Genomic DNA, 13155 nt, shown 5'->3' with positions numbered 1-13155 from the left:
AGTCCGATTCACTTCATGGGCAGTATGAAAAAACAAAGTGTGAAGATTAAATTAGTTTGATTTAAATGTATTTTGTTTTGAAAACGATAAAAAGGCTTTGGATCTGGAAAAACACACTGTCAGTAGGAATATATCAAACAGGCCCTATAGTGTCTGCTAGACATACGGAATTCAATTTAGCAGAATATCTACAACATGTGGAATGTCGATGATATGAACAAAACGCATTAGTTATTCACATCTTCTCTAAACTTTTTAAAGAGGCAACACTGGAATGCTCCTGGCTGTGTCAGCTTGTTTGCCTCCCACTTTGTGTAGCCATCTTGCTAATGTGATACCTGTCTTCTGATAGATAAAAAAACACTAAGTAAAATAAATTACAATATGACAAAATACTCCAGTCTGAATTTATGAGGGAAAAATAATTTTTTAGATAGATATTTTCTTCAATCACAGTATTTTTTTGTGGCACAGCTTTCAGCAGCACAATTAAACAGATTTTGTACTCATAAGCAAGTGAGCTTGCCAACATTCTTCATTAAGAATATGAGCATTTTGTAATGCTTAACAGTGGAAAAGATGGGAATGTTGTCTAATATAATTGTTACATTTACGGTTAATATAGTAAGACCATTTCTAAACCATTTCATTCAAAATTATTAAAAATTCAATAAGATATTATTTGAACTATTAGAATCAATTCACCTATATTAAAAAAGATGACGGTAAACAAATGTGAATAGCCCCTATTTAAATATAATTAATATTCTCTACCATATATTCTGCATATTTACAACATACCATGATATAAAAGTATAATCTCTGGCTACTTAATCCAAAATCCAGTTTGGACAGCGGAGCACACACAACCAGGCAAGGCAAAATAAAAAGGCCACTCTGCTCATGACAATCTGAATTCCTCCATCACATTACAATTTCAGATTGCATGGAGCAGGAATTATCTGATCAATAATCCCTCCCAAAATCCAAATTAGATTAAGAATAATCAGATTCAGGGAAAAACAGAGATGGATGCGCCCTCTCACAAGTGACCCATTCCAAAAAAAATTGTAGAGGGCATTAGGTTCTGAATTTATAGAGGGCATTGGGGTCAAAGGTCATTGTCGAGTCAAGTTTTTACTAACGTCACGCCCTTCACCCTAAACTCCATGCTAAAAACCACATTGAGCTGACCCTAAAATAACTGTTACCACCTTGAATCTGTGAAAATAAAAAGTTCTGTCTGTGGTCCGGCCTTCTCTCCGGTCTTCCCTTCCCCAGACTAAAGATCTAGAAGGTGGTGGTGGATGTGTGGAATATTTAAGTAGATACATTACTCTCTCTGCAGCTGCTAGCTCTCGTTCATCTATGTTTAGTCGTCTTAGTCTGGCGTAGTCTAGGACTTTACACGCGTTACAATATGGTGTCATCTCTGTAGTCCACTTACTTCGTAGCTGTTGGCAATTTTTATATACAAGATGTGTTTTGGACACCGCGGAACATGGAGCACCAAGCAACAGCGAGGGATCTAGACTAACTCATTATTTTTGTTCTGTTCGCATGGCAATGAACAGACATCCTGACATATTAACTAATAATGGACACATATGAATTCTGTTTAATGGCTGCGTGAGGTAAGAAAAAACAGATCTCAAAAAGGGTCATATTGATCGTCCCAATACAGTCAAATTGAAGACGCACACGTAGTCCGGCGAACTGGATAAAATACACGTTGCTTGTTCTAATCGCGTCGTTCCGTCTCTGAGCAGGACATCGCCCACAGACATGGCTGTAAATACTGTATCTTAGGATACGTACCTTCGTAACATGAATGAATTTAATAAAAACCGTAAGGTCAAAGTGGTACAGGGCATGGGTCATTTTCAGCCTGCAGAAACACAGAGATAACTTGGACGCGCCTACTGTGATAAGTTTTCACAAGTAGGTTTTCACATATTCTGTGTGTTACAGGGTATGACACGCAAAATATGAACCAGGTGAATGACTTGGAGTCATTCTAAAAAAAACTGTATGAAGACTGGCGGCAGGCAACAAAGGCAAAAAGAAGAACACTTTGAGAGGACACTATTAAATATTCCTTAATTTAATTTAGCATTAATGAAAGGACAGTCTATAGAATGACTGGGGCTAACGTAAGTGTCCCTCTCACTCTATACCCGTATGCAAGTGTGTGCGTGTGGGTATTTCAATTTGTTTTACACTTACAGTTTTTCCATTTAGAAAATAATTGTACTTAATAATGATAAACGATTCAGTAGATTATTCAGTAGTTGTATGTCATTTTTATAAATGACTGACTCATCACCAGTCTTTATGTGGCCTCATCTAAAGTGTGGGCTGTTTATAAGTAAAATGTTAGTTAATACAGGCGACCATAATGTAAGAGTTTCTTTCCAGTTACATTTCTACCAAAACCAAAGTAGCAGTCTTTCCTTAGAGCAGGCTAATCTCAGTACACCCAGAACTAGAATATCATTCCATTGGTGAGTGATTAAGTCCATTGTCCACTTGTGTTAAAAATGTTAAGATGAAAACTATGTATACAGTATACATTTTTGAATGAAAATATATCTATTTGTTGTTAGTTCATGGAATAATGTCAATAATAGCGCCACAAAATAAGTGTGATTGTAAGTAGAAACAGCACACAGCCATTGACAAACACATCTGAAAATGCATATTTATGAGTGAGGGATTGGACCAGTTTCAATCCAAAAAGTACAAGCTTGAGACTGGTTTGCCAACTACTCTGGTATTCTGAAATGCCTTATGATACATCACAGTGGCTGACGTTTGAAGGGTACTTACTCCTTTTCAAGATAATTCCCTTTAGATGAGGCTTCGTAACTCCCTGCATACTAGCAGGGGCAGACGCTAAAACCACTTCAATTAAACCACTTCATTACGGACTCAGATTCTCAGAAAGCCAAACTTTTTAATCAGTGTTTTTGTTTGCCATTCTTTCAGCATTCCGCCAGTGCCAAAGGGCCTAGATGCATCCTGGCGGTTCAGTTAATTGTGTTTTTCCTGGTCTATCTGGTTCAAACTAAAAGGAAGCTGATGAAGATTAAACATGAGGAAGAAGTGTGTGTTTGTTTGTGTGTGTGTGTGTGTGGCGGGGGGGGGCACTCTATAAAATGACTATAAAACTGTGACATCTATCCATCTATTTACTAATTTACTAAATCACCCTATCTACAGTGAATATAGAAGAAAAAAAACTATAGTACTATACTATATTCTAAATATTATATATAGGTTCAATTTAACTAGGTAGATAAAGAGAAAGGTAGAAATATACACTGTAAAAACATATGTTCAATTAATCTACAGCATATAATCTAAAAAAGGTACAACAGGGCTACAGTGAATTAATCAAACACCTACATCTTAGTGGACAGTAATGCCTGACCGGTATTGAGGCATTAATTAAGAACAGTGGAGTCGTCAGTGTTAGACAATCATTTGGCCTCCAAACACGTGATCGTCCCTGCTCACAGCAGCATAAAAACATTGCCTGTTTCTCAAGGGGCTCAACGGGAAATCTAAATGAAGAGAAAATTATATTTCCCATCACAATGCAGATGTGTGTGTGTGTGTGCGCGCGCTCAAGTGTGTGTGTACTGAGATCAAAGCTTGGAATATTTGTTCCCCTTCACAGACCCATCATCAGCAGGGGTTCCAAGCACCTTAGGGTCCACAGTGACCCGACTTACAGTCTTTTGTTCTATCACAATCACCAATTTACAGCCCAGATGGAATACCAGATAGGTTATTTAAAACAGGTGTGTTAGCAAGGTCCTGAACAGAAACCTGCACGCTGACAGAATCTTACTGACACTGCATGACCCAGTGACAGGACTCTGTGATATCATCTCAAATACCATTATTAGGCTTAGTGAAGAAGTAGGACAGTGAGATCTATCACTTTAATGCGTTCCCATGAACCGGTTAGCGTAGTTGCCGAGTCATATAACTTGAGAAAGCCAAGCTGTTAAGCCTTTTCTGTCTAGCCTGTGGCCCTGGTCTCTTACATGTGATGACGGTGCAGTTGTATCACACAGCAATCACTTTCCACTATGGAACTGATATCTCAATCTTATCTCACGCTGCACTGCTCCCCACTTTGAACGGGTTCCAGGACGCATCAGTAATCAGGTACGCCGACCTGTTTTGCATATTTGGATACCCAACTGCTCGTTTGCATATTATTGGCTTGTGAAAAAATATTGCCACAGGCTCCATGTTGAACACACATTACATGTTCTGACAAAATACACTACAGGCATAACCTAAAATGTTCTTTGTTGATTAGAATGCTAATGCTTCAAAATCCCTAATAGACATTTGACAGCTGTAAAAGTTCTCAGATGGACGTCCAGTTTTACGAGCTTCCAGCGTGTAGCAGGTGACTTAGATATGGCCTGTGACCTCAGGCAGAATGTGCTTACATTACACAATGCCAGCAGTGATAAACAAAGACTGGTATAGAACATTTTGCAGAGCTCTGTCTACAGATATCTAGGGGGGCCCTTGCGAATCTTGACAATAGCCGCGTTTCCACTGCAGGAACGTTACCCAGGAACTAGGAACCTTTCGAGGAACTCATTGTGTTTCCACTGCAGGAACGTTACCCAGGAACTAGGAACCTTTCGAGGAACTCACTGCGTTTCCACCGCAGGAACGTTAACCAGGAACTAGGAACCTTTCGAGGAACTCACTGCGTTTCTACTGCAGGAACGTCACCCAGGAACTAGGAATCTTTCGAGGAACTCACTGCGTTTCTACGGCAGGAACGTTACCCAGGAACTAGGAACCTTTCGAGGAACTCACTGCGTTTCCACTGCAGGAACGTCACCCAGGAACTAGGAATCTTTCGAGGAACTCACTGCGTTTCCACTGCAGGAACGTTATCCAGGAAATAGGAACCTAAGGAGACGCAGCCCATGGGATAATTGCCCCGAGCAATCGTACAAAAGGTTTTCATTATACAGTTCCATAATAAATATCAGGAGACATTTAATATATGCATTATTTCATGGTAAACATTAAAGCTGCTACCTTGGTCGGGAATTAATGTCCTAGATATGTATTTACATATATTCTGGGGCACATAATTTGTTGCATGGTAATGTCACTCATCCAACTAATGTTGTTAGGATATTGTTTCAAGTGTGTTTTTGTTTTTAATAGTTAATCCTTAGGCTGGACATCCATACATTTAAACTATTCGAGCAGCTAAAATCAATCATACACGCTTATCATACGTCCCTCCTACTCCTGTCTCCAACAATTCACTATTTGTGTAAATTAATTTTGTTTTATGCTAAAGTGAAATAAAAAAAGCTACCAACTCTTCTAACTGTGATTACCCAGATACTGCCTTCTGAAGTATCCATAATGATAAGGTGTACACGAAAATAGCCTACAAGTTAAGTAAGCTGAACATTATTCATTCCTGGAAACAGTGCCAAGAGAAGCTTAAAAAATTAAACAAGTTGTTAGTTGTTTATATTTATTTATATTTGTGTTTTGCACATTTGTATTAGTGTATATTATTTTTGGAGATAAATAAATTGTTTTGGAACCATGTGTTTAGTGGCTGTTAGCAAATCTGAAAACAGAACTCCCTCATGTTCTTGCTTACTGCTGGAATATTTATTCAATAACAAAAGAAAAAAAATGGAATTAAGCGCGATAGCGTGAATCCGTCTCAGTCATCTCACGGTCAATCTCTGCAATAGTTCGTAAAATCCAATAAATCACGAGCAACAGCACCACAACTTGGACCTCCTCCATGATTAGTGTGCAGTCGCCGTGTCGCTTCGTGTGGCGTACGGTGCATACGTCAGAGTGAGAACGTCTGCGAACTAATTTGCCTAATCTTCGCAGGTCTTTAGAGTCCTTGTTGGGACCCTCCGCGATCATGGGACCCAGTGCACCCATAATGCCTCGTTCAACACTTCTACCTCACCCAATGCCTGTAGTAGCAATAGTAGAGTTGGCATTGGAAGTTGTTGGAAATGTACAGTAGTGTGTGAACCTTCACACCCCGAATCATAAGAGTGTACACAGTTGGGTCTGACATTACTGACCAACAAGCTAACACGGACTAGCATCTTTTACCCTATTTTGTGATGAATTAGCTATAACGATCAATGACCAAGTAAGGCTGACTAGTTTACCTGGTACAAAAAGACAGTTATAGCAGTGCGTAACAAGAGAAAACAAAGCAAATTAATCAACAAAGCAAAAATTGTTCTCATCTGTAGAGACATGGTTACACATTAACAAGGCAATTAAAAGGGAAATTGGAAGTGAACTCGGAGGTCTTGTGTTATAAATAATAAAAACAGTGGCTTGGGAAGCCTATTGAATGATCAAGAAAAAAACTGTAGAATACAATTTGCTGTAGACCAATATTATAAAGATCTACTAGATCAGGAAATCTTATCTTTTCGAAATCGTACCTTACTGTATTACTGAAGAGTACGGATGTTGCTGAGCAGGGCTCTAGTTCAACAATATGCACCAAAGACGGAAAACACAAACAAACGAAAGACACAAGGAATTTCTAAATGCCCCGGTACGTTAAGTTGCCAACATGCAAGGAACGTCTGGAATACTGATGTCCAACTCAATGGTAATGTATTAAAAACTGTTCCAGATGACTGCTATCCATCACAGCATCAAGGACCTGTCTGTGCAAAAACACAAGCTGAATGCAATGATATTTAATTATACACACTCGAAAATGTAAGTCTGAGGCACGCTTCCAAAAGCAAAACAGTTTTTGTACATGCTCAGCACACGACACAGGGCTCGGGGTTTATGCAGCTACAGAACAATCCTGGGTTTTATTTCGAGACACACTGCTGATGCACAATAATGGAAAACAATCCAAAGTTGCGTCCCGAAGAATAGTGACAAATGGAATTATGTACGTGGCCCTAGAGAAGGAAGCGGTCACAGCCTGGTCAAATTATCTGTAGATTACTGTGCAAAAAAGAGAATACTGATATGGTCAGTGGAACAAGGAAGAGTAGACCCTAAATGTGCCAATCGCTATAAAGACTCATCTGGTGTAAAGGACAGCGTGGTCATCAGCCTGTGTGTGACACTGACCTGAAAGCATGGGAAACATATCTGAAAGGGGAAGCAACAGTACCCTGTATAGTCGGAGGGACTTTCTAGCGGACAGTTTGCATTCTTACAGTATTTATCTACTCAGAAGTGACAGGTGCGCGAATGACAGAGCTTGCGGGATCACGTAGTGCGTAGGTGAGACCGTAAATGCATTTTTGCATGCAATGAAATTCCCTGTGGGGACAAGTACCGAATGACCTGGCACCAGGGATCCTGCAGAACAGGCTCTGCATAGGGAGACATCTGTTGGAGAACCATCAAGTACATATAACAAATCTTATTTTATACAAGTTAGGGGGAAAAATGCATTTAGCCTTCCCTGACTGTCTCTTGTATCATACACATATTAAAAGTTGTGCTACATAATGATTTTAATAAATGACCTCCCGTTACAGATACTGCCAAATCCCCTACAGGAACTGCTGTTTGTAGATGGAAAGCACAGAGGATATTCCAAGATATTGTTATGAAATCTTTGTAATAAATCATTTCAAGGCCAACAATAAAGAAAACGGAACAACTTCTTAATCTGAAGAGTTGCCTGGGAACAGATTAAACGTCCATAATAGTCACTGCACCTTATCATTCTCCCCAAAGAATGTGGCACACCTGAGCTCATTATAGGCCTAAGGAAACGTCTGCCTATAAAAACATATCTGATGGAATATACAAACGAACTCTACAAACTAAATTCTTTGCCAAATCATCATGACAGCTTAATCACAAAAAAGCTTTTTTTTGTTGTTGTTTAATAAAAGCCTTCACAATAAGCTTCTGCCCATGATTGAAGAGCCTTCTGTAATTGTTAAACTTGATCTGAATCTGAACTTAATTTTGGCTCTACACGTTAATTTGTTTGGATTTGGAATCAAACAATTATAATGCAGTGATAGTTTAGATTTTCAGCTTAATTCGTTATAGATGAAAAATTACTTTTACCCCAAATTCACCATTTATTTGAAATTCAAAGTGCTGGAATACACAGCCAAAAAAAACTAAGTAGATTTCACTGTTCAAATACTATTGAAGTTCACTGTACATTATATAGTATAAGTACCCCCTAATCAGCATTCAGCATACACATTTTTTACATCCATTTCTACTCAAAATGCACCTTCAACTTAACTGCCACTGTTTTAAACTTGAACAGAATGAACAAAACAATGATCGGCTGATAGCGGTTTTATTGAGAAAAGTTAACAATGACAGTGATGTGTGTAAATGTATCTAGCTGACTTGGTTAGTGCTCTGATTGCAAGCCTGTCTATACACAGGTGTTTTCTAAAAGACCAAAATCGAACTTTAAAATTAGTGGTGGTCACACCGATTTCACTAACGTACAGAGAAACAAGAAATAAGACAGATATGCTACCTGAGGCATGAGGTCAACAAATGTGATGGCGTAACCACAGGAAACACTACAACCACTAAATGGCTCACCAAGACAATCCATTAGGTTCCCACTTGATTGTAATTGAAACAAAATATATATATATATATTTTTTTACTTATTACTTAAAGGTATGATATGTGAGGTTTTGCCACGTTGCCTATTGACAAGCCTTCGCTCACAGCTAAACATCTTAAGAGGCAGTGCTCTGCTCCTCCTGTTCTTTTCTTTGCCTTGGTCTGTCTGGCCGAGGTCTCAATCAACATTGTCACGGAAATACACCCTCTGCCTGGGTTTGCATAATTCTCCATTCAAACCAGATTGTGGCGCTTGCAACCAAGTCAAATTGACTCCTTAAGTCACAGCACCATTCAAATCCATTCTAAAAGGGCCGCCTGTCAGCTTCGACACTTCACTCAGAGCTGTAGGGAGAAACAGCAATTTTAGATGACGGGTGAATGGGAAACAGAGATTTCAGACATGAATAACATTTATCCTAATGGTGCATGTATTTCAATGTCATTATCTGATGCTAGCCTGGTGCTGTGCAAAGGAAATATTACATCATATTGTACATATGGTTTTGAGTCACAAAAAAGAAAAAGAAAAGCCAAACGCGTTTTGTTTTTTCCATGTGCGACTGCAATTCATTTACCGTGTGACATCACACCGCATTCATGACATTTCCAACTGAGTCAAATACAATTGAGTTATGTAAATTAGCTCAACTTCCCTCGGCCATACAGTACGAGCAGGCTGTTGTGACAAACACAAGGAATTCAAATGATTTCCAACTGGCCTTCCCTGCTGCTGAGAGAGAGAATGATAGAAATGGAGACAGATGCAAAGGGAGTCAGAGAGCATGTGGGAGGGGTGAAAGTGTTTGTTAGTTATGTATGTATATACTCAGTGTTATACAGTGTGTCTGAGTGTGTATGCACTGACATGAATCACACAGGAATAACTATGCGACTGCATTACTGGCTTTCATAGATCTATCTCAGGAACTCTTGACCTCACGTTCTGACCTCCTCCCTTCTCTGTCATGCACGACTGGTGCCTATAAACGGAACCACCAGAGCAGGAAACGGTGAAAGAGAAATATAAATAACGGGATTGGCCAAACCCAATTAGAGTGCCCTATGGCCCCTCCACCGGCAACTCTACTGGGTTGGGTGAGGTCGGTCTTGTCGACCTTTGTCACCTAGTGTCTGGAGGTCTGGAGTTAAGCACACTATGGACAAACATGGCTGACAAGAAGATCAAAGGTTAATGTGGTGAAGATGACCTACTGCTAGCCGTCGTCAGTGTTTGACGTTGGAGGTTCTCAAAATTCATGTTTACATTTTGTACAATGAGTCAAATAGTGTAATGTATGTCAACAAAATTAAAGTGACCCTCAGTTTTCTGAAACTGAAATCCAGAGGGGTGTTGTGTACAATTTGAGAACTTGCATCGGTAACAGTAAGCCAATCCTGGAGCGGGCATGCTTTAGACGGCCCACTTAGAACAACCTTCATCAACATTAATGTTGAAAATGTTTAGATGTTTTACATAATATCATGGATTTGATTTGGAACAAACAAACAGAAGCTAAGAACAAAAACAGCATGTTAATGATTTCCTTTTCATCAACTACTTAAAAAGAGGCCACTAAAGTATTTACTATTTATATCATAGAATTGATCTTGGTGGCTGGTAAATCAATTCATTCTTAAATCAGTGTAATTCCCTATGAGATTAGTGACCATTTAATTGAATTAATCCATAAAAAAGTTCCAACAAAGGTATTTAACGGTCATGAAACCATAACAGTGTGATCTCAGAAAGACATATTTATTGATCACCTGAGGAACGCCAACTGGGATGTCTACATGTCGAGATCTGGAAAAAGTGTTTCATCAACTGTTTCTTAAGAATTGTGTATATAATACCGCAATGGAAAAACATAGAAGGGAACCTTGAATAGATTAGTAAATCACTGAGTCCAGAAAATCAAGGAATACTGGTATTCAGGAATATAACAGATACAAAGAGAAAGATCTTTTAATAGACACATAAAATAACAAAGCTAGATAGATAATTCATTATAGTCAATTTGACAAAAAAATTTAAAATAAACATGATTAAAGATAAAACAAAAATATATTTGTGACAAAGGGACTAATGGGAAGGTGCTATGGAAATCCCTAAAACTGGTGGGATGTTGGGATGAACATATCATGCTCTACAAGTTACAGAAGTTACAGTGCAAAGGGGGTGAGCTATGCAGTCCCACTGGTGTGCAGTCTTCGCACACTTTCTACTTTACATTCACAATATGAAATTGTATGCAGATGACTGTTACACTGGCGTCCCAGGAGAACAAAGTCTCAGTAGAAGAGATCCCTCTGCAGAGTTTTCCAATCTCAATAAATGAATTCCATCAAGCACACTTCATCTGCATCTTGGAAAAGCTGAATCCATCAAATCTGGTTCCAGTGTAAAGCTTGCAAGGTCCCTGGATCATTGTTTAGAAGTTGGCCGCTCCGTAATTAAACCAGAAACCTCACCTCGGGTTCGAATTGGACTGGTGACTGACTGGTGAAGCTATGACTCTGAAGGTTTTAACGAAGAAATACCATAGACATTACGTGTTAAACTCAGACCCCTAAATATCTGGATACTGACACCCTGAAGTCTTTGGCATGTGTGCAAGATTACTGTCATTTTGATTAAGCATTATGTTTCCCCGGCATTCTTAAACCTAGAAGAATAATCTACAAACCTGTCAGAAGAAGTCAACAAGAGTTATCCTTCAAATTCCCCCCCCTCATACTCATACTCATCTGAAGGTCAGGAATTTTAATTAAATAGGCAGGCAAAGAAAGAAATGGGTAATATGAATTCAACTTGGTCTGCCCCGTAGAATAATTACAGACTCAGTCCCTGGGATACCTAGGAAATAGTGTCACATATTTCAGAGATTCTCACAAATACAACACCAGGTACATTGACATTGCCTGTTTGATTATCAGTATCAGAGGTATTATTTATCACTAGGGAGGAATGACTGAGAACACATTCTCATTATCAGCAACAACATGGGGGCAAAAAAGTTTTAACTGCCTTGCTCAAGGACTATTTTTTATTGACCAGCCAATATATATCTGCTTATCTAAGTGTTGGTATCTATGTATCGTGTCTGTGTTGATATAATGTTATCATGGTTTTGCAACAAATTTAAGGACTCTGTTGGGAATAAGTTTTACATTGTGATATCCCTGTACTGTACTGTTATAGTTTAGTTTTTTTAATACATTTAACCAATCAAAGAGTGGTGTCTGTGGAATAATTTGAGGAAGATGGAGAACCTGGCAATCAATTTCCCTGTATTTTTGATATTCAAACTGAGATTAATAGAAGCTTGATTTGGCAGACCAACATTTTCCCAGGGAGTGCTTTATCTCTGGACATTGAGAGAGCAATACTCAGTCAAGGCATAATAAGAGAAAATACAGCAAACCTTACAAATCCCAATATGCCTAGGGTCAGGTACTCCGCCAAGGCACTCTGGGAAATGAACATGGTGCTGAATATGTTATAAAAATGGGTGAGCATCAGAATGTATCAGACTCATTTGAATATTCACCCCCCATGACTGTCAATTCAATTATAATTCAGTGTGAATTATCCACAACTTAAATTAATGATCTGAATTGAAATTCACTTCCTGAATTGAGCTCCAATCCAGCTTGTAATTTCACACATTCGCTTATGTGTACCTCCACTTATCAAGTGCAATCACTCGATTACTAAACACAATTTAAGGAATTAAATGTAATCCCATGTTGACTATGGGCTCATTAAGTCCTTAACAGAACAGTCAGAAAATCCCAAATCTGCCAATGCAAGGAGTTTGGAGGAATTAGGAGGAGGGTTGAAGGACCCCAGCCATTGACAGCCAGTCCACCAACCATTAAGCCCTGAGTACGAAGGCCGTGCATACTTTGATGTGTGGGAGGAACGGATGTAGACACAGACACAAACAAAACACACACACACACACACATAGTATGTGAACTCAGCATGTGGATGAGGCCACAGCCAGTTCTGAGCGATTAGCTGACAAATCTGTTACCATTTCATTGTAAAACAAATACATTTAACCAGTGTTGGTTCCATTGGTTGAGTTCTATTTAAATGTCTTTTTTTGTGCCCTTTGACAAATTTACTGGATGGAAACTACAACATATTGCTGGTTGCTGACTGACTGATGGACAAATAATAAAGTTAGAGATCACACTGGACCTCCCAAAGTTTTGCCTGGGCATTTGAAGAACCTTTTTTAATGAGACTGCCTTCCCTGTGACAAGGACAGGATAACAGAAGACTCCCAGTTGATAGCATTGGCCCTCCAGATCAATACGGCACTAAAGCGCGGACCAATTGGCAGGGATTTTCAGAGAGCAACCTGTCTTTAATGTCGTCATAGAGACCAGGGCTCGGCAAGCGTTAGAGGCCAGCAGCCAGGCTAGAATACTTACTTACGATATCATTACTCCAAGCAAGTCTCCATTCAAGAGAGGTGGCACACAATTCTAACACAGGAAGGAAAG

At 39.1% G+C, this 13155-nt stretch overlaps 1 protein-coding gene across 13 annotated transcripts in view; it reads right to left on the bottom strand.

The window, feature by feature from the left end:
• The window catches only part of LOC105020624 (adhesion G protein-coupled receptor L3), a 253307-nt gene that overhangs the window by 185749 nt on the left and 54403 nt on the right, over positions 1-13155 (bottom strand). The window lies entirely within an intron of this gene.

The sequence above is a fragment of the Esox lucius genome, chromosome 24, assembly GCF_011004845.1.
Source record: "Esox lucius isolate fEsoLuc1 chromosome 24, fEsoLuc1.pri, whole genome shotgun sequence".
In the NCBI taxonomy this organism is placed as follows: Eukaryota; Metazoa; Chordata; class Actinopteri; order Esociformes; family Esocidae; genus Esox; species Esox lucius.
This window is presented reverse-complemented; position numbering and strand designations above follow the sequence as displayed.